The sequence below is a fragment of the Haliaeetus albicilla genome, chromosome 9 (assembly GCF_947461875.1).
Source record: "Haliaeetus albicilla chromosome 9, bHalAlb1.1, whole genome shotgun sequence".
NCBI lineage: Eukaryota > Metazoa > Chordata > Aves > Accipitriformes > Accipitridae > Haliaeetus > Haliaeetus albicilla.
Window position 1 is genome coordinate 16,707,337 of NC_091491.1, and position 20,060 is coordinate 16,727,396.

The 20,060-nt window shown below is 68.3% G+C and overlaps 23 non-coding genes across 23 annotated transcripts; all 23 read right to left on the reverse strand.

Annotated features, from left to right (window-relative positions):
* Positions 1 to 318: 318 nt before the first annotated feature.
* LOC138687047 (5S ribosomal RNA) lies at positions 319 to 437 on the reverse strand. The gene has a single exon (XR_011326387.1). It is a non-coding gene; the product is annotated as a 5S ribosomal RNA (ribosomal RNA).
* A 719-nt stretch (positions 438 to 1,156) lies between these two features.
* Positions 1,157 to 1,275, reverse strand: LOC138686988 (5S ribosomal RNA). Its single transcript, XR_011326328.1, has one exon. It is a non-coding gene; the product is annotated as a 5S ribosomal RNA (ribosomal RNA).
* A 719-nt stretch (positions 1,276 to 1,994) lies between these two features.
* Positions 1,995 to 2,113, reverse strand: LOC138687048 (5S ribosomal RNA). The gene has a single exon (XR_011326388.1). It is a non-coding gene; the product is annotated as a 5S ribosomal RNA (ribosomal RNA).
* Positions 2,114 to 2,832: 719 nt separating this feature from the next.
* Positions 2,833 to 2,951, reverse strand: LOC138687049 (5S ribosomal RNA). Its single transcript, XR_011326389.1, has one exon. It is a non-coding gene; the product is annotated as a 5S ribosomal RNA (ribosomal RNA).
* Positions 2,952 to 3,670: 719 nt separating this feature from the next.
* LOC138687050 (5S ribosomal RNA) lies at positions 3,671 to 3,789 on the reverse strand. Its single transcript, XR_011326390.1, has one exon. It is a non-coding gene; the product is annotated as a 5S ribosomal RNA (ribosomal RNA).
* Positions 3,790 to 4,667: 878 nt separating this feature from the next.
* Positions 4,668 to 4,786, reverse strand: LOC138686989 (5S ribosomal RNA). The gene has a single exon (XR_011326329.1). It is a non-coding gene; the product is annotated as a 5S ribosomal RNA (ribosomal RNA).
* A 719-nt stretch (positions 4,787 to 5,505) lies between these two features.
* On the reverse strand, positions 5,506 to 5,624 carry LOC138687051 (5S ribosomal RNA). Its single transcript, XR_011326391.1, has one exon. It is a non-coding gene; the product is annotated as a 5S ribosomal RNA (ribosomal RNA).
* A 719-nt stretch (positions 5,625 to 6,343) lies between these two features.
* Positions 6,344 to 6,462, reverse strand: LOC138686990 (5S ribosomal RNA). The gene has a single exon (XR_011326330.1). It is a non-coding gene; the product is annotated as a 5S ribosomal RNA (ribosomal RNA).
* A 719-nt stretch (positions 6,463 to 7,181) lies between these two features.
* Positions 7,182 to 7,300, reverse strand: LOC138686991 (5S ribosomal RNA). Its single transcript, XR_011326331.1, has one exon. It is a non-coding gene; the product is annotated as a 5S ribosomal RNA (ribosomal RNA).
* Positions 7,301 to 8,178: 878 nt separating this feature from the next.
* On the reverse strand, positions 8,179 to 8,297 carry LOC138686992 (5S ribosomal RNA). The gene has a single exon (XR_011326332.1). It is a non-coding gene; the product is annotated as a 5S ribosomal RNA (ribosomal RNA).
* Positions 8,298 to 9,016: 719 nt separating this feature from the next.
* LOC138686993 (5S ribosomal RNA) lies at positions 9,017 to 9,135 on the reverse strand. Its single transcript, XR_011326333.1, has one exon. It is a non-coding gene; the product is annotated as a 5S ribosomal RNA (ribosomal RNA).
* A 719-nt stretch (positions 9,136 to 9,854) lies between these two features.
* On the reverse strand, positions 9,855 to 9,973 carry LOC138687052 (5S ribosomal RNA). Its single transcript, XR_011326392.1, has one exon. It is a non-coding gene; the product is annotated as a 5S ribosomal RNA (ribosomal RNA).
* Positions 9,974 to 10,692: 719 nt separating this feature from the next.
* On the reverse strand, positions 10,693 to 10,811 carry LOC138686994 (5S ribosomal RNA). The gene has a single exon (XR_011326334.1). It is a non-coding gene; the product is annotated as a 5S ribosomal RNA (ribosomal RNA).
* Positions 10,812 to 11,689: 878 nt separating this feature from the next.
* LOC138686996 (5S ribosomal RNA) lies at positions 11,690 to 11,808 on the reverse strand. Its single transcript, XR_011326336.1, has one exon. It is a non-coding gene; the product is annotated as a 5S ribosomal RNA (ribosomal RNA).
* A 719-nt stretch (positions 11,809 to 12,527) lies between these two features.
* Positions 12,528 to 12,646, reverse strand: LOC138686998 (5S ribosomal RNA). Its single transcript, XR_011326338.1, has one exon. It is a non-coding gene; the product is annotated as a 5S ribosomal RNA (ribosomal RNA).
* Positions 12,647 to 13,365: 719 nt separating this feature from the next.
* Positions 13,366 to 13,484, reverse strand: LOC138686997 (5S ribosomal RNA). Its single transcript, XR_011326337.1, has one exon. It is a non-coding gene; the product is annotated as a 5S ribosomal RNA (ribosomal RNA).
* A 722-nt stretch (positions 13,485 to 14,206) lies between these two features.
* On the reverse strand, positions 14,207 to 14,325 carry LOC138686999 (5S ribosomal RNA). The gene has a single exon (XR_011326339.1). It is a non-coding gene; the product is annotated as a 5S ribosomal RNA (ribosomal RNA).
* A 700-nt stretch (positions 14,326 to 15,025) lies between these two features.
* On the reverse strand, positions 15,026 to 15,144 carry LOC138687053 (5S ribosomal RNA). Its single transcript, XR_011326393.1, has one exon. It is a non-coding gene; the product is annotated as a 5S ribosomal RNA (ribosomal RNA).
* Positions 15,145 to 15,866: 722 nt separating this feature from the next.
* Positions 15,867 to 15,985, reverse strand: LOC138687054 (5S ribosomal RNA). The gene has a single exon (XR_011326394.1). It is a non-coding gene; the product is annotated as a 5S ribosomal RNA (ribosomal RNA).
* A 700-nt stretch (positions 15,986 to 16,685) lies between these two features.
* On the reverse strand, positions 16,686 to 16,804 carry LOC138687056 (5S ribosomal RNA). The gene has a single exon (XR_011326396.1). It is a non-coding gene; the product is annotated as a 5S ribosomal RNA (ribosomal RNA).
* A 700-nt stretch (positions 16,805 to 17,504) lies between these two features.
* LOC138687059 (5S ribosomal RNA) lies at positions 17,505 to 17,623 on the reverse strand. The gene has a single exon (XR_011326399.1). It is a non-coding gene; the product is annotated as a 5S ribosomal RNA (ribosomal RNA).
* A 700-nt stretch (positions 17,624 to 18,323) lies between these two features.
* LOC138687057 (5S ribosomal RNA) lies at positions 18,324 to 18,442 on the reverse strand. The gene has a single exon (XR_011326397.1). It is a non-coding gene; the product is annotated as a 5S ribosomal RNA (ribosomal RNA).
* A 722-nt stretch (positions 18,443 to 19,164) lies between these two features.
* On the reverse strand, positions 19,165 to 19,283 carry LOC138687058 (5S ribosomal RNA). Its single transcript, XR_011326398.1, has one exon. It is a non-coding gene; the product is annotated as a 5S ribosomal RNA (ribosomal RNA).
* Between the last annotated feature and the right edge of the window lie 777 nt (positions 19,284 to 20,060).

Genomic DNA, 20,060 nt, shown 5'->3' on the forward strand with positions numbered 1-20,060 from the left:
CAACACCCACCCGCACCTGCCTTCACCACGTCGACCCCCAGCATCACCTCGAAACATCCCCACGCACACCTGCCCCCACACCCCACATCAAGCCCTCTCGCCTAAGCACAACCACGCTCTCACCCCACGCTGCAGACCCACCCAGCCACAGAGCAGAGCGCCAGACAGTCGCAGAGCACACCTGCCCCACCGCCACGACCCCAGCCCCTACCCGCACGCACCTGCCCCTCCGCAACACCCCACCCGCAACACCGCAGCAAGAAAACAGGGGCCGCCCCACGGCCTCCGCCAAGGCCAAAAGCCTCCGCCAAGGCCAAAAGCCTACAGCACCCGGTATTCCCAGGCGGTCTCCCATCCAAGTACTAACCGGGCCCGACCCTGCTTAGCTTCCGAGATCAGACGAGATCGGGCGTTCTCAGGGTGGTATGGCCGTAGGCAGCCCTGTCCCCGCCAACAGCCCTCTCGGGTTGACTACAACCGCGCTCCTGCCCCCCCGCACTGCAGCCACACCGAACCACGCGCAGACGCGGCACGCCTCTAGCACACGCACCTGCCCCACTGCGATGACCCCCGGCACCACCCGCTCACGTCCCCACGCACCCCTGCCCTGCAAAGAGGCCGCTCAGGCCACCAGCACCATGCTCCCACCCCACACTGCAGCCTCACCTACCCACGCGGAGCCGCGGCACGCCTCTAGCACACGCACCTGCCCCACCGCGATGACCCCCGGCACCACCCGCTCACGTCCCCACGCACCCCTGCCCCGCAAAGAGCCCTCTCGGGTGACCACAACCGCGCTCCCACCCCACACTGCAGCCCCACGGAGGGGAGCAGCAGGCAACACCCACCCGCACCTGCCTTCACCACGTCGACCCCCAGCATCACCTCGAAACATCCCCACGCACACCTGCCCCCACACCCCACATCAAGCCCTCTCGCCTAAGCACAACCACGCTCTCACCCCACACTGCAGACCCACCCAGCCACAGAGCAGAGCGCCAGACAGTCGCAGAGCACACCTGCCCCACCGCCACGACCCCAGCCCCTACCCGCACGCACCTGCCCCTCCGCAACACCCCACCCGCAACACCGCAGCAAGAAAACAGGGGCCGCCCCACGGCCTCCGCCAAGGCCAAAAGCCTCCGCCAAGGCCAAAAGCCTACAGCACCCGGTATTCCCAGGCGGTCTCCCATCCAAGTACTAACCGGGCCCGACCCTGCTTCGCTTCCGAGATCAGACGAGATCGGGCGTTCTCAGGGTGGTATGGCCGTAGGCAGCCCTGTCCCCGCCAACAGCCCTCTCGGGTTGACTACAACCGCGCTCCTGCCCCCCCGCACTGCAGCCACACCGAACCACGCGCAGACGCGGCACGCCTCTAGCACACGCACCTGCCCCACTGCGATGACCCCCGGCACCACCCGCTCACGTCCCCACGCACCCCTGCCCTGCAAAGAGGCCGCTCAGGCCACCAGCACCATGCTCCCACCCCACACTGCAGCCTCACCCACCCACGCGGAGCCGCGGCACGCCTCTAGCACACGCACCTGCCCCACCGCGATGACCCCCGGCACCACCCGCTCACGTCCCCACGCACCCCTGCCCCGCAAAGAGCCCTCTCGGGTGACCACAACCGCGCTCCCACCCCACACTGCAGCCCCACGGAGGGGAGCAGCAGGCAACACCCACCCGCACCTGCCTTCACCACGTCGACCCCCAGCATCACCTCGAAACATCCCCACGCACACCTGCCCCCACACCCCACATCAAGCCCTCTCGCCTAAGCACAACCACGCTCTCACCCCACGCTGCAGACCCACCCAGCCACAGAGCAGAGCGCCAGACAGTCGCAGAGCACACCTGCCCCACCGCCACGACCCCAGCCCCTACCCGCACGCACCTGCCCCTCCGCAACACCCCACCCGCAACACCGCAGCAAGAAAACAGGGGCCGCCCCACGGCCTCCGCCAAGGCCAAAAGCCTCCGCCAAGGCCAAAAGCCTACAGCACCCGGTATTCCCAGGCGGTCTCCCATCCAAGTACTAACCGGGCCCGACCCTGCTTAGCTTCCGAGATCAGACGAGATCGGGCGTTCTCAGGGTGGTATGGCCGTAGGCAGCCCTGTCCCCGCCAACAGCCCTCTCGGGTTGACTACAACCGCGCTCCTGCCCCCCCGCACTGCAGCCACACCGAACCACGCGCAGACGCGGCACGCCTCTAGCACACGCACCTGCCCCACTGCGATGACCCCCGGCACCACCCGCTCACGTCCCCACGCACCCCTGCCCTGCAAAGAGGCCGCTCAGGCCACCAGCACCATGCTCCCACCCCACACTGCAGCCTCACCCACCCACGCGGAGCCGCGGCACGCCTCTAGCACACGCACCTGCCCCACCGCGATGACCCCCGGCACCACCCGCTCACGTCCCCACGCACCCCTGCCCCGCAAAGAGCCCTCTCGGGTGACCACAACCGCGCTCCCACCCCACACTGCAGCCCCACGGAGGGGAGCAGCAGGCAACACCCACCCGCACCTGCCTTCACCACGTCGACCCCCAGCATCACCTCGAAACATCCCCACGCACACCTGCCCCCACACCCCACATCAAGCCCTCTCGCCTAAGCACAACCACGCTCTCACCCCACACTGCAGACCCACCCAGCCACAGAGCAGAGCGCCAGACAGTCGCAGAGCACACCTGCCCCACCGCCACGACCCCAGCCCCTACCCGCACGCACCTGCCCCTCCGCAACACCCCACCCGCAACACCGCAGCAAGAAAACAGGGGCCGCCCCACGGCCTCCGCCAAGGCCAAACGCCTCCGCCAAGGCCAAAAGCCTACAGCACCCGGTATTCCCAGGCGGTCTCCCATCCAAGTACTAACCGGGCCCGACCCTGCTTAGCTTCCGAGATCAGACGAGATCGGGCGTTCTCAGGGTGGTATGGCCGTAGGCAGCCCTGTCCCCGCCATCAGCCCTCTCCGGTTGACTACAACCGCGCTCCTGCCCCCCCGCACTGCAGCCACACCGAACCACGCGCAGACGCGGCACGCCTCTAGCACACGCACCTGCCCCAACGCGATGACCCCCGGCACCACCCGCTCACGTCCCCACGCACCCCTGCCCTGCAAAGAGGCCGCTCAGGCCACCAGCACCATGCTCCCACCCCACACTGCAGCCTCACCCACCCACGCGGAGCCGCGGCACGCCTCTAGCACACGCACCTGCCCCACCGCGATGACCCCCGGCACCACCCGCTCACGTCCCCACGCACCCCTGCCCCGCAAAGAGCCCTCTCGGGTGACCACAACCGCGCTCCCACCCCACACTGCAGCCCCACGGAGGGGAGCAGCAGGCAACACCCACCCGCACCTGCCTTCACCACGTCGACCCCCAGCATCACCTCGAAACATCCCCACGCACACCTGCCCCCACACCCCCCATCAAGCCCTCTCGCCTAAGCACAACCACGCTCTCACCCCACACTGCAGACCCACCCAGCCACAGAGCAGAGCGCCAGACAGTCGCAGAGCACACCTGCCCCACCGCCACGACCCCAGCCCCTACCCGCACGCACCTGCCCCTCCGCAACACCCCACCCGCAACACCGCAGCAAGAAAACAGGGGCCGCCCCACGGCCTCCGCCAAGGCCAAAAGCCTCCGCCAAGGCCAAAAGCCTACAGCACCCGGTATTCCCAGGCGGTCTCCCATCCAAGTACTAACCGGGCCCGACCCTGCTTAGCTTCCGAGATCAGACGAGATCGGGCGTTCTCAGGGTGGTATGGCCGTAGGCAGCCCTGCCCCCGCCAACAGCCCTCTCGGGTTGACTACAACCGCGCTCCTGCCCCCCCGCACTGCAGCCACACCGAACCACGCGCAGATGCGGCACGCCTCTAGCACACGCACCTGCCCCAACGCGATGACCCCCGGCACCACCTGCTAACATCCCCACGCACCCCGGCCGCGCAAACAGGTCTCTCGGGTGACTACAACTGCGCTCCTGCCCCCCCACACTGCAGCCACACCGAACCACGCGCAGACGCGGCACGCCTCTAGCACACGCACCTGCCCCACCGCGATGACCCCCGGCACCACCCGCTCACGTCCCCACGCACCCCTGCCCCGCAAAGAGCCCTCTCGGGTGACCACAACCGCGCTCCCACCCCACACTGCAGCCTCACCCACCCACGCGGAGCCGCGGCACACCTCTAGCACACGCACCTGCCCCACCGCGATGACCCCCGGCACCACCCGCTCACGTCCCCACGCACCCCTGCCCCGCAAAGAGCCCTCTCGGGTGACCACAACCGCGCTCCCACCCCACACTGCAGCCCCACGGAGGGGAGCAGCAGGCAACACCCACCCGCACCTGCCTTCACCACGTCGACCCCCAGCATCACCTCGAAACATCCCCACGCACACCTGCCCCCACACCCCACATCAAGCCCTCTCGCCTAAGCACAACCACGCTCTCACCCCACACTGCAGACCCACCCAGCCACAGAGCAGAGCGCCAGACAGTCGCAGAGCACACCTGCCCCACCGCCACGACCCCAGCCCCTACCCGCACGCACCTGCCCCTCCGCAACACCCCACCCGCAACACCGCAGCAAGAAAACAGGGGCCGCCCCACGGCCTCCGCCAAGGCCAAACGCCTCCGCCAAGGCCAAAAGCCTACAGCACCCGGTATTCCCAGGCGGTCTCCCATCCAAGTACTAACCGGGCCCGACCCTGCTTCGCTTCCGAGATCAGACGAGATCGGGCGTTCTCAGGGTGGTATGGCCGTAGGCAGCCCTGCCCCCGCCAACAGCCCTCTCGGGTTGACTACAACCGCGCTCCTGCCCCCCCGCACTGCAGCCACACCGAACCACGCGCAGACGCGGCACGCCTCTAGCACACGCACCTGCCCCAACGCGATGACCCCCGGCACCACCCGGCCACGTCCCCACGCACCCCTGCCCTGCAAAGAGGCCGCTCAGGCCACCAGCACCATGCTCCCACCCCACACTGCAGCCTCACCCACCCACGCGGAGCCGCGGCACGCCTCTAGCACACGCACCTGCCCCACCGCGATGACCCCCGGCACCACCCGCTCACGTCCCCACGCACCCCTGCCCCGCAAAGAGCCCTCTCGGGTGACCACAACCGCGCTCCCACCCCACACTGCAGCCCCACGGAGGGGAGCAGCAGGCAACACCCACCCGCACCTGCCTTCACCACGTCGACCCCCAGCATCACCTCGAAACATCCCCACGCACACCTGCCCCCACACCCCCCATCAAGCCCTCTCGCCTAAGCACAACCACGCTCTCACCCCACACTGCAGACCCACCCAGCCACAGAGCAGAGCGCCAGACAGTCGCAGAGCACACCTGCCCCACCGCCACGACCCCAGCCCCTACCCGCACGCACCTACCCCTCCGCAACACCCCACCCGCAACACCGCAGCAAGAAAACAGGGGCCGCCCCACGGCCTCCGCCAAGGCCAAAAGCCTCCGCCAAGGCCAAAAGCCTACAGCACCCGGTATTCCCAGGCGGTCTCCCATCCAAGTACTAACCGGGCCCGACCCTGCTTAGCTTCCGAGATCAGACGAGATCGGGCGTTCTCAGGGTGGTATGGCCGTAGGCAGCCCTGCCCCCGCCAACAGCCCTCTCGGGTTGACTACAACCGCGCTCCTGCCCCCCCGCACTGCAGCCACACCGAACCACGCGCAGACGCGGCACGCCTCTAGCACACGCACCTGCCCCACCGCGATGACCCCCGGCACCACCCGCTCACGTCCCCACGCACCCCTGCCCCGCAAAGAGCCCTCTCGGGTGACCACAACCGCGCTCCCACCCAACACTGCAGCCTCACCCACCCACGCGGAGCCGCGGCACGCCTCTAGCACACGCACCTGCCCCACCGCGATGACCCCCGGCACCACCCGCTCACGTCCCCACGCACCCCTGCCCCGCAAAGAGCCCTCTCGGGTGACCACAACCGCGCTCCCACCCCACACTGCAGCCCCACGGAGGGGAGCAGCAGGCAACACCCACCCGCACCTGCCTTCACCACGTCGACCCCCAGCATCACCTCGAAACATCCCCACGCACACCTGCCCCCACACCCCACATCAAGCCCTCTCGCCTAAGCACAACCACGCTCTCACCCCACACTGCAGACCCACCCAGCCACAGAGCAGAGCGCCAGACAGTCGCAGAGCACACCTGCCCCACCGCCACGACCCCAGCCCCTACCCGCACGCACCTGCCCCTCCGCAACACCCCACCCGCAACACCGCAGCAAGAAAACAGGGGCCGCCCCACGGCCTCCGCCAAGGCCAAACGCCTCCGCCAAGGCCAAAAGCCTACAGCACCCGGTATTCCCAGGCGGTCTCCCATCCAAGTACTAACCGGGCCCGACCCTGCTTCGCTTCCGAGATCAGACGAGATCGGGCGTTCTCAGGGTGGTATGGCCGTAGGCAGCCCTGCCCCCGCCAACAGCCCTCTCGGGTTGACTACAACCGCGCTCCTGCCCCCCCGCACTGCAGCCACACCGAACCACGCGCAGACGCGGCACGCCTCTAGCACACGCACCTGCCCCAACGCGATGACCCCCGGCACCACCCGGCCACGTCCCCACGCACCCCTGCCCTGCAAAGAGGCCGCTCAGGCCACCAGCACCATGCTCCCACCCCACACTGCAGCCTCACCCACCCACGCGGAGCCGCGGCACGCCTCTAGCACACGCACCTGCCCCACCGCGATGACCCCCGGCACCACCCGCTCACGTCCCCACGCACCCCTGCCCCGCAAAGAGCCCTCTCGGGTGACCACAACCGCGCTCCCACCCCACACTGCAGCCCCACGGAGGGGAGCAGCAGGCAACACCCACCCGCACCTGCCTTCACCACGTCGACCCCCAGCATCACCTCGAAACATCCCCACGCACACCTGCCCCCACACCCCCCATCAAGCCCTCTCGCCTAAGCACAACCACGCTCTCACCCCACACTGCAGACCCACCCAGCCACAGAGCAGAGCGCCAGACAGTCGCAGAGCACACCTGCCCCACCGCCACGACCCCAGCCCCTACCCGCACGCACCTGCCCCTCCGCAACACCCCACCCGCAACACCGCAGCAAGAAAACAGGGGCCGCCCCACGGCCTCCGCCAAGGCCAAAAGCCTCCGCCAAGGCCAAAAGCCTACAGCACCCGGTATTCCCAGGCGGTCTCCCATCCAAGTACTAACCGGGCCCGACCCTGCTTCGCTTCCGAGATCAGACGAGATCGGGCGTTCTCAGGGTGGTATGGCCGTAGGCAGCCCTGCCCCCGCCAACAGCCCTCTCGGGTTGACTACAACCGCGCTCCTGCCCCCCCGCACTGCAGCCACACCGAACCACGCGCAGACGCGGCACGCCTCTAGCACACGCACCTGCCCCAACGCGATGACCCCCGGCACCACCTGCTAACATCCCCACGCACCCCGGCCGCGCAAACAGGTCTCTCGGGTGACTACAACTGCGCTCCTGCCCCCCCACACTGCAGCCACACCGAACCACGCGGAGCCGCGGCACGCCTCTAGCACACGCACCTGCCCCAACGCGATGACCCCCGGCACCACCCGCTCACGTCCCCACGCACCCCTGCCCCGCAAAGAGCCCTCTCGGGTGACCACAACCGCGCTCCCACCCCACACTGCAGCCTCACCCACCCACGCGGAGCCGCGGCACGCCTCTAGCACACGCACCTGCCCCACCGCGATGACCCCCGGCACCACCCGCTCACGTCCCCACGCACCCCTGCCCCGCAAAGAGCCCTCTCGGGTGACCACAACCGCGCTCCCACCCCACACTGCAGCCCCACGGAGGGGAGCAGCAGGCAACACCCACCCGCACCTGCCTTCACCACGTCGACCCCCAGCATCACCTCGAAACATCCCCACGCACACCTGCCCCCACACCCCACATCAAGCCCTCTCGCCTAAGCACAACCACGCTCTCACCCCACACTGCAGACCCACCCAGCCACAGAGCAGAGCGCCAGACAGTCGCAGAGCACACCTGCCCCACCGCCACGACCCCAGCCCCTACCCGCACGCACCTGCCCCTCCGCAACACCCCACCCGCAACACCGCAGCAAGAAAACAGGGGCCGCCCCACGGCCTCCGCCAAGGCCAAACGCCTCCGCCAAGGCCAAAAGCCTACAGCACCCGGTATTCCCAGGCGGTCTCCCATCCAAGTACTAACCGGGCCCGACCCTGCTTCGCTTCCGAGATCAGACGAGATCGGGCGTTCTCAGGGTGGTATGGCCGTAGGCAGCCCTGTCCCCGCCAACAGCCCTCTCGGGTTGACTACAACCGCGCTCCTGCCCCCCCGCACTGCAGCCACACCGAACCACGCGCAGACGCGGCACGCCTCTAGCACACGCAGCTGCCCCAACGCGATGACCCCCGGCACCACCCGGCCACGTCCCCACGCACCCCTGCCCTGCAAAGAGGCCGCTCAGGCCACCAGCACCATGCTCCCACCCCACACTGCAGCCTCACCCACCCACGCGGAGCCGCGGCACGCCTCTAGCACACGCACCTGCCCCACCGCGATGACCCCCGGCACCACCCGCTCACGTCCCCACGCACCCCTGCCCCGCAAAGAGCCCTCTCGGGTGACCACAACCGCGCTCCCACCCCACACTGCAGCCCCACGGAGGGGAGCAGCAGGCAACACCCACCCGCACCTGCCTTCACCACGTCGACCCCCAGCATCACCTCGAAACATCCCCACGCACACCTGCCCCCACACCCCCCATCAAGCCCTCTCGCCTAAGCACAACCACGCTCTCACCCCACACTGCAGACCCACCCAGCCACAGAGCAGAGCGCCAGACAGTCGCAGAGCACACCTGCCCCACCGCCACGACCCCAGCCCCTACCCGCACGCACCTGCCCCTCCGCAACACCCCACCCGCAACACCGCAGCAAGAAAACAGGGGCCGCCCCACGGCCTCCGCCAAGGCCAAAAGCCTCCGCCAAGGCCAAAAGCCTACAGCACCCGGTATTCCCAGGCGGTCTCCCATCCAAGTACTAACCGGGCCCGACCCTGCTTCGCTTCCGAGATCAGACGAGATCGGGCGTTCTCAGGGTGGTATGGCCGTAGGCAGCCCTGCCCCCGCCAACAGCCCTCTCGGGTTGACTACAACCGCGCTCCTGCCCCCCCGCACTGCAGCCACACCGAACCACGCGCAGACGCGGCACGCCTCTAGCACACGCAGCTGCCCCACCGCGATGACCCCCGGCACCACCCGCTCACGTCCCCACGCACCCCTGCCCCGCAAAGAGCCCTCTCGGGTGACCACAACCGCGCTCCCACCCCACACTGCAGCCTCACCCACCCACGCGGAGCCGCGGCACGCCTCTAGCACACGCACCTGCCCCACCGCGATGACCCCCGGCACCACCCGCTCACGTCCCCACGCACCCCTGCCCCGCAAAGAGCCCTCTCGGGTGACCACAACCGCGCTCCCACCCCACACTGCAGCCCCACGGAGGGGAGCAGCAGGCAACACCCACCCGCACCTGCCTTCACCACGTCGACCCCCAGCATCACCTCGAAACATCCCCACGCACACCTGCCCCCACACCCCACATCAAGCCCTCTCGCCTAAGCACAACCACGCTCTCACCCCACACTGCAGACCCACCCAGCCACAGAGCAGAGCGCCAGACAGTCGCAGAGCACACCTGCCCCACCGCCACGACCCCAGCCCCTACCCGCACGCACCTGCCCCTCCGCAACACCCCACCCGCAACACCGCAGCAAGAAAACAGGGGCCGCCCCACGGCCTCCGCCAAGGCCAAAAGCCTCCGCCAAGGCCAAAAGCCTACAGCACCCGGTATTCCCAGGCGGTCTCCCATCCAAGTACTAACCGGGCCCGACCCTGCTTAGCTTCCGAGATCAGACGAGATCGGGCGTTCTCAGGGTGGTATGGCCGTAGGCAGCCCTGTCCCCGCCAACAGCCCTCTCGGGTTGACTACAACCGCGCTCCTGCCCCCCCGCACTGCAGCCACACCGAACCACGCGCAGACGCGGCACGCCTCTAGCACACGCAGCTGCCCCAACGCGATGACCCCCGGCACCACCCGGCCACGTCCCCACGCACCCCTGCCCTGCAAAGAGGCCGCTCAGGCCACCAGCACCATGCTCCCACCCCACACTGCAGCCTCACCCACCCACGCGGAGCCGCGGCACGCCTCTAGCACACGCACCTGCCCCACCGCGATGACCCCCGGCACCACCCGCTCACGTCCCCACGCACCCCTGCCCCGCAAAGAGCCCTCTCGGGTGACCACAACCGCGCTCCCACCCCACACTGCAGCCCCACGGAGGGGAGCAGCAGGCAACACCCACCCGCACCTGCCTTCACCACGTCGACCCCCAGCATCACCTCGAAACATCCCCACGCACACCTGCCCCCACACCCCACATCAAGCCCTCTCGCCTAAGCACAACCACGCTCTCACCCCACACTGCAGACCCACCCAGCCACAGAGCAGAGCGCCAGACAGTCGCAGAGCACACCTGCCCCACCGCCACGACCCCAGCCCCTACCCGCACGCACCTGCCCCTCCGCAACACCCCACCCGCAACACCGCAGCAAGAAAACAGGGGCCGCCCCACGGCCTCCGCCAAGGCCAAACGCCTCCGCCAAGGCCAAAAGCCTACAGCACCCGGTATTCCCAGGCGGTCTCCCATCCAAGTACTAACCGGGCCCGACCCTGCTTCGCTTCCGAGATCAGACGAGATCGGGCGTTCTCAGGGTGGTATGGCCGTAGGCAGCCCTGCCCCCGCCAACAGCCCTCTCGGGTTGACTACAACCGCGCTCCTGCCCCCCCGCACTGCAGCCACACCGAACCACGCGCAGACGCGGCACGCCTCTAGCACACGCACCTGCCCCAACGCGATGACCCCCGGCACCACCTGCTAACATCCCCACGCACCCCGGCCGCGCAAACAGGTCTCTCGGGTGACTACAACTGCGCTCCTGCCCCCCCACACTGCAGCCACACCGAACCACGCGGAGCCGCGGCACGCCTCTAGCACACGCACCTGCCCCAACGCGATGACCCCCGGCACCACCCGCTCACGTCCCCACGCACCCCTGCCCCGCAAAGAGCCCTCTCGGGTGACCACAACCGCGCTCCCACCCCACACTGCAGCCTCACCCACCCACGCGGAGCCGCGGCACGCCTCTAGCACACGCACCTGCCCCACCGCGATGACCCCCGGCACCACCCGCTCACGTCCCCACGCACCCCTGCCCCGCAAAGAGCCCTCTCGGGTGACCACAACCGCGCTCCCACCCCACACTGCAGCCCCACGGAGGGGAGCAGCAGGCAACACCCACCCGCACCTGCCTTCACCACGTCGACCCCCAGCATCACCTCGAAACATCCCCACGCACACCTGCCCCCACACCCCACATCAAGCCCTCTCGCCTAAGCACAACCACGCTCTCACCCCACACTGCAGACCCACCCAGCCACAGAGCAGAGCGCCAGACAGTCGCAGAGCACACCTGCCCCACCGCCACGACCCCAGCCCCTACCCGCACGCACCTGCCCCTCCGCAACACCCCACCCGCAACACCGCAGCAAGAAAACAGGGGCCGCCCCACGGCCTCCGCCAAGGCCAAAAGCCTCCGCCAAGGCCAAAAGCCTACAGCACCCGGTATTCCCAGGCGGTCTCCCATCCAAGTACTAACCGGGCCCGACCCTGCTTCGCTTCCGAGATCAGACGAGATCGGGCGTTCTCAGGGTGGTATGGCCGTAGGCAGCCCTGCCCCCGCCAACAGCCCTCTCGGGTTGACTACAACCGCGCTCCTGCCCCCCCGCACTGCAGCCACACCGAACCACGCGCAGACGCGGCACGCCTCTAGCACACGCAGCTGCCCCAACGCGATGACCCCCGGCACCACCCGGCCACGTCCCCACGCACCCCTGCCCTGCAAAGAGGCCGCTCAGGCCACCAGCACCATGCTCCCACCCCACACTGCAGCCTCACCCACCCACGCGGAGCCGCGGCACGCCTCTAGCACACGCACCTGCCCCACCGCGATGACCCCCGGCACCACCCGCTCACGTCCCCACGCACCCCTGCCCCGCAAAGAGCCCTCTCGGGTGACCACAACCGCGCTCCCACCCCACACTGCAGCCCCACGGAGGGGAGCAGCAGGCAACACCCACCCGCACCTGCCTTCACCACGTCGACCCCCAGCATCACCTCGAAACATCCCCACGCACACCTGCCCCCACACCCCCCATCAAGCCCTCTCGCCTAAGCACAACCACGCTCTCACCCCACACTGCAGACCCACCCAGCCACAGAGCAGAGCGCCAGACAGTCGCAGAGCACACCTGCCCCACCGCCACGACCCCAGCCCCTACCCGCACGCACCTGCCCCTCCGCAACACCCCACCCGCAACACCGCAGCAAGAAAACAGGGGCCGCCCCACGGCCTCCGCCAAGGCCAAAAGCCTCCGCCAAGGCCAAAAGCCTACAGCACCCGGTATTCCCAGGCGGTCTCCCATCCAAGTACTAACCAGGCCCGACCCTGCTTAGTTTCCGAGATCAGACGAGATCGGGCGTTCTCAGGGTGGTATGGCCGTAGGCAGCCCTGCCCCCGCCAACAGCCCTCTCGGGTTGACTACAACCGCGCTCCTGCCCCCCCGCACTGCAGCCACACCGAACCACGCGCAGACGCGGCACGCCTCTAGCACACGCACCTGCCCCAACGCGATGACCCCCGGCACCACCCGGCCACGTCCCCACGCACCCCTGCCCTGCAAAGAGGCCGCTCAGGCCACCAGCACCATGCTCCCACCCCACACTGCAGCCTCACCCACCCACGCGGAGCCGCGGCACGCCTCTAGCACACGCACCTGCCCCACCGCGATGACCCCCGGCACCACCCGCTCACGTCCCCACGCACCCCTGCCCCGCAAAGAGCCCTCTCGGGTGACCACAACCGCGCTCCCACCCCACACTGCAGCCCCACGGAGGGGAGCAGCAGGCAACACCCACCCGCACCTGCCTTCACCACGTCGACCCCCAGCATCACCTCGAAACATCCCCACGCACACCTGCCCCCACACCCCACATCAAGCCCTCTCGCCTAAGCACAACCACGCTCTCACCCCACACTGCAGACCCACCCAGCCACAGAGCAGAGCGCCAGACAGTCGCAGAGCACACCTGCCCCACCGCCACGACCCCAGCCCCTACCCGCACGCACCTGCCCCTCCGCAACACCCCACCCGCAACACCGCAGCAAGAAAACAGGGGCCGCCCCACGGCCTCCGCCAAGGCCAAAAGCCTCCGCCAAGGCCAAAAGCCTACAGCACCCAGTATTCCCAGGCGGTCTCCCATCCAAGTACTAACCGGGCCCGACCCTGCTTAGCTTCCGAGATCAGACGAGATCGGGCGTTCTCAGGGTGGTATGGCCGTAGGCAGCCCTGTCCCCGCCAACAGCCCTCTCCGGTTGACTACAACCGCGCTCCTGCCCCCCCGCACTGCAGCCACACCGAACCACGCGCAGACGCGGCACGCCTCTAGCACACGCACCTGCCCCAACGCGATGACCCCCGGCACCACCCGCTAACATCCCCACGCACCCCGGCCGCGCAAACAGGTCTCTCGGGTGACTACAACTGCGCTCCTGCCCCCCCACACTGCAGCCACACCGACCCACGCGGAGCCGCGGCACGCCTCTAGCACACGCACCTGCCCCACCGCGATGACCCCCGGCACCACCCGCTCACGTCCCCACGCACCCCTGCCCCGCAAAGAGCCCTCTCGGGTGACCACAACCGCGCTCCCACCCCACACTGCAGCCCCACGGAGGGGAGCAGCAGGCAACACCCACCCGCACCTGCCTTCACCACGTCGACCCCCAGCATCACCTCGAAACATCCCCACGCACACCTGCCCCCACACCCCACATCAAGCCCTCTCGCCTAAGCACAACCACGCTCTCACCCCACACTGCAGACCCACCCAGCCACAGAGCAGAGCGCCAGACAGTCGCAGAGCACACCTGCCCCACCGCCACGACCCCAGCCCCTACCCGCACGCACCTGCCCCTCCGCAACACCCCACCCGCAACACCGCAGCAAGAAAACAGGGGCCGCCCCACGGCCTCCGCCAAGGCCAAAAGCCTCCGCCAAGGCCAAAAGCCTACAGCACCCGGTATTCCCAGGCGGTCTCCCATCCAAGTACTAACCGGGCCTGACCCTGCTTAGCTTCCGAGATCAGACGAGATCGGGCGTTCTCAGGGTGGTATGGCCGTAGGCAGCCCTGCCCCCGCCAACAGCCCTCTCCGGTTGACTACAACCGCGCTCCTGCCCCCCCGCACTGCAGCCACACCGAACCACGCGCAGACGCGGCACGCCTCCAGCACACGCACCTGCCCCACCGCGATGACCCCCGGCACCACCCGCTCACGTCCCCACGCACCCCTGCCCCGCAAAGAGCCCTCTCGGGTGACCACAACCGCGCTCCCACCCCACACTGCAGCCTCACCCACCCACGCGGAGCCGCGGCACGCCTCTAGCACACGCACCTGCCCCACCGCGATGACCCCCGGCACCACCCGCTCACGTCCCCACGCACCCCTGCCCCGCAAAGAGCCCTCTCGGGTGACCACAACCGCGCTCCCACCCCACACTGCAGCCCCACGGAGGGGAGCAGCAGGCAACACCCACCCGCACCTGCCTTCACCACGTCGACCCCCAGCATCACCTCGAAACATCCCCACGCACACCTGCCCCCACACCCCACATCAAGCCCTCTCGCCTAAGCACAACCACGCTCTCACCCCACACTGCAGACCCACCCAGCCACAGAGCAGAGCGCCAGACAGTCGCAGAGCACACCTGCCCCACCGCCACGACCCCAGCCCCTACCCGCACGCACCTGCCCCTCCGCAACACCCCACCCGCAACACCGCAGCAAGAAAACAGGGGCCGCCCCACGGCCTCCGCCAAGGCCAAAAGCCTACAGCACCCGGTATTCCCAGGCGGTCTCCCATCCAAGTACTAACCGGGCCCGACCCTGCTTAGCTTCCGAGATCAGACGAGATCGGGCGTTCTCAGGGTGGTATGGCCGTAGGCAGCCCTGTCCCCGCCAACAGCCCTCTCCGGTTGACTACAACCGCGCTCCTGCCCCCCCGCACTGCAGCCACACCGAACCACGCGCAGACGCGGCACGCCTCTAGCACACGCACCTGCCCCAACGCGATGACCCCCGGCACCACCTGCTAACATCCCCACGCACCCCGGCCGCGCAAACAGGTCTCTCGGGTGACTACAACTGCGCTCCTGCCCCCCCACACTGCAGCCACACCGACCCACGCGGAGCCACGGCATGCCTCTAGCACACGCACCTGCCCCACCGCGATGACCCCCGGCACCACCCGCTCACGTCCCCACGCACCCCTGCCCCGCAAAGAGCCCTCTCGGGTGACCACAACCGCGCTCCCACCCCACACTGCAGCCCCACGGAGGGGAGCAGCAGGCAACACCCACCCGCACCTGCCTTCACCACGTCGACCCCCAGCATCACCTCGAAACATCCCCACGCACACCTGCCCCCACACCCCACATCAAGCCCTCTCGCCTAAGCACAACCACGCTCTCACCCCACACTGCAGACCCACCCAGCCACAGAGCAGAGCGCCAGACAGTCGCAGAGCACACCTGCCCCACCGCCACGACCCCAGCCCCTACCCGCACGCACCTGCCCCTCCGCAACACCCCACCCGCAACACCGCAGCAAGAAAACAGGGGCCGCCCCACGGCCTCCGCCAAGGCCAAACGCCTCCGCCAAGGCCAAAAGCCTACAGCACCCGGTATTCCCAGGCGGTCTCCCATCCAAGTACTAACCGGGCCCGACCCTGCTTAGCTTCCGAGATCAGACGAGATCGGGCGTTCTCAGGGTGGTATGGCCGTAGGCAGCCCTGCCCCCGCCAACAGCCCTCTCCGGTTGACTACAACCGCGCTCCTGCCCCCCCGCACTGCAGCCACACCGAACCACGCGCAGACGCGGCACGCCTCCAGCACACGCACCTGCCCCACCGCGATGACCCCCGGCACCACCCGCTCACGTCCCCACGCACCCCTGCCCCGCAAAGAGCCCTCTCGGGTGACCACAACCGCGCTCCCACCCCACACTGCAGCCTCACCCACCCACGCGGAGCCGCGGCACGCCTCTAGCACACGCACCTGCCCCACCGCGATGACCCCCGGCACCACCCGCTCATGTCCCCACGCACCCCTGCCCCGCAAAGAGCCCTCTCGGGTGACCACAACCGCGCTCCCACCCCACACTGCAGCCCCACGGAGGGGAGCAGCAGGCAACACCCACCCGCACCTGCCTTCACCACGTCGACCCCCAGCATCACCTCGAAACATCCCCACGCACACCTGCCCCCACACCCCACATCAAGCCCTCTCGCCTAAGCACAACCACGCTCTCACCCCACACTGCAGACCCACCCAGCCACAGAGCAGAGCGCCAGACAGTCGCAGAGCACACCTGCCCCACCGCCACGACCCCAGCCCTTACCCGCACGCACCTGCCCCTCCGCAACACCCCACCCGCAACACCGCAGCAAGAAAACAGGGGCCGCCCCACGGCCTCCGCCAAGGCCAAAAGCCTACAGCACCCGGTATTCCCAGGCGGTCTCCCATCCAAGTACTAACCGGGCCCGACCCTGCTTAGCTTCCGAGATCAGACGAGATCGGGCGTTCTCAGGGTGGTATGGCCGTAGGCAGCCCTGTCCCCGCCAACAGCCCTCTCCGGTTGACTACAACCGCGCTCCTGCCCCCCCGCACTGCAGCCACACCGAACCACGCGCAGACGCGGCACGCCTCTAGCACACGCACCTGCCCCAACGCGATGACCCCCGGCACCACCCGCTCACGTCCCCACGCACCCCTGCCCTGCAAAGAGGCCGCTCAGGCCACCAGCACCATGCTCCCACCCCACACTGCAGCCTCACCCACCCACGCGGAGCCGCGGCACGCCTCTAGCACACGCACCTGCCCCACCGCGATGACCCCCGGCACCACCCGCTCACGTCCCCACGCACCCCTGCCCCGCAAAGAGCCCTCTCGGGTGACCACAACCGCGCTCCCACCCCACACTGCAGCCCCATGGAGGGGAGCAGCAGGCAACACCCACCCGCACCTGCCTTCACCACGTCGACCCCCAGCATCACCTCGAAACATCCCCACGCACACCTGCCCCCACACCCCACATCAAGCCCTCTCGCCTAAGCACAACCACGCTCTCACCCCACACTGCAGACCCACCCAGCCACAGAGCAGAGCGCCAGACAGTCGCAGAGCACACCTGCCCCACCGCCACGACCCCAGCCCCTACCCGCACGCACCTGCCCCTCCGCAACACCCCACCCGCAACACCGCAGCAAGAAAACAGGGGCCGCCCCACGGCCTCCGCCAAGGCCAAAAGCCTACAGCACCCGGTATTCCCAGGCGGTCTCCCATCCAAGTACTAACCGGGCCCGACCCTGCTTAGCTTCCGAGATCAGACGAGATCGGGCGTTCTCAGGGTGGTATGGCCGCAGGCAGCCCTGCCCCCGCCAACAGCCCTCTCCGGTTGACTACAACCGCGCTCCTGCCCCCCCGCACTGCAGCCACACCGAACCACGCGCAGACGCGGCACGCCTCTAGCACACGCACCTGCCCCACCGCGATGACCCCCGGCACCACCCGCTCACGTCCCCACGCACCCCTGCCCTGCAAAGAGGCCGCTCAGGCCACCAGCACCATGCTCCCACCCCACACTGCAGCCTCACCCACCCACGCGGAGCCGCGGCACGCCTCTAGCACACGCACCTGCCCCACCGCGATGACCCCCGGCACCACCCGCTCACGTCCCCACGCACCCCTGCCCCGCAAAGAGCCCTCTCGGGTGACCACAACCGCGCTCCCACCCCACACTGCAGCCCCACGGAGGGGAGCAGCAGGCAACACCCACCCGCACCTGCCTTCACCACGTCGACCCCCAGCATCACCTCGAAACATCCCCACGCACACCTGCCCCCACACCCCACATCAAGCCCTCTCGCCTAAGCACAACCACGCTCTCACCCCACACTGCAGACCCACCCAGCCACAGAGCAGAGCGCCAGACAGTCGCAGAGCACACCTGCCCCACCGCCACGACCCCAGCCCCTACCCGCACGCACCTGCCCCTCCGCAACACCCCACCCGCAACACCGCAGCAAGAAAACAGGGGCCGCCCCACGGCCTCCGCCAAGGCCAAAAGCCTACAGCACCCGGTATTCCCAGGCGGTCTCCCATCCAAGTACTAACCGGGCCCGACCCTGCTTAGCTTCCGAGATCAGACGAGATCGGGCGTTCTCAGGGTGGTATGGCCGTAGGCAGCCCTGTCCCCGCCAACAGCCCTCTCCGGTTGACTACAACCGCGCTCCTGCCCCCCCGCACTGCAGCCACACCGAACCACGCGCAGACGCGGCACGCCTCTAGCACACGCACCTGCCCCAACGCGATGACCCCCGGCACCACCTGCTAACATCCCCACGCACCCCGGCCGCGCAAACAGGTCTCTCGGGTGACTACAACTGCGCTCCTGCCCCCCCACACTGCAGCCACACCCACCCACGCGGAGCCGCGGCATGCCTCTAGCACACGCACCTGCCCCACCGCGATGACCCCCGGCACCACCCGCTCACGTCCCCACGCACCCCTGCCCCGCAAAGAGCCCTCTCGGGTGACCACAACCGCGCTCCCACCCCACACTGCAGCCCCACGGAGGGGAGCAGCAGGCAACACCCACCCGCACCTGCCTTCACCACGTCGACCCCCAGCATCACCTCGAAACATCCCCACGCACACCTGCCCCCACACCCCCCATCAAGCCCTCTCGCCTAAGCACAACCACGCTCTCACCCCACACTGCAGACCCACCCAGCCACAGAGCAGAGCGCCAGACAGTCGCAGAGCACACCTGCCCCACCGCCACGACCCCAGCCCCTACCCGCACGCACCTGCCCCTCCGCAACACCCCACCCGCAACACCGCAGCAAGAAAACAGGGGCCGCCCCACGGCCTCCGCCAAGGCCAAACGCCTCCGCCAAGGCCAAAAGCCTACAGCACCCGGTATTCCCAGGAGGTCTCCCATCCAAGTACTAACCGGGCCCGACCCTGCTTAGCTTCCGAGATCAGACGAGATCGGGCGTTCTCAGGGTGGCATGGCCGTAGGCAGCCCTGTCCCCGCCAACAGCCCTCTCGGGTTGACTACAACCGCGCTCCTGCCCCCCCGCACTGCAGCCACACCAAACCACGCGCAGACGCAGCACGCCTCTAGCACACGCACCTGCCCCAACGCGATGACCCCCGGCACCACCTGCTAACATCCCCACGCACCCCTGCCCTGCAAAGAGGCCGCTCAGGCCACCAGCACCATGCTCCCACCCCACACTGCAGCCTCACCCACCCACGCGGAGCCGCGGCACGCCTCTAGCACACGCACCTGCCCCACCGTGATGACCCCTGGCACCACCCGCTCACGTCCCCACGCACCCCTGCCCACACTGCAGCCCCACGGAGGGGGGCAGCAGGCAACACCCACCCACACCTGCCCTCTCCACGTCGTCCCTCAGCATCACCTCTACACATCCCCACACACGCCTGCCCCACAAAGAGGCCCCTTGGGTGACCAGCACCACGCTCCCTCCCCACACTACACAGTCTGTAATGCAGATACTTAGATTTGTACTTTGTGTTATACTGCAGCAGTGTACTGCTATGGTTGTACCCAGTTGTCAGAGATACTCCTCACCATTCTCAAACCAGGTCCCTACACTTGCCCTCCTGGTTATTGTGCCATCTGTGTACCAATTCCAGTTTGCAGATGATTGTGTTTTTCCTCATGTCATTTACCAGCCATCTCCTACCCCTCAAATTTATTTCCAGCAGATGGCAACCTGGCTGTGCTGTTGCTGATTTCACCGTGGTTCTACTCCGGTCTCTGCACACCC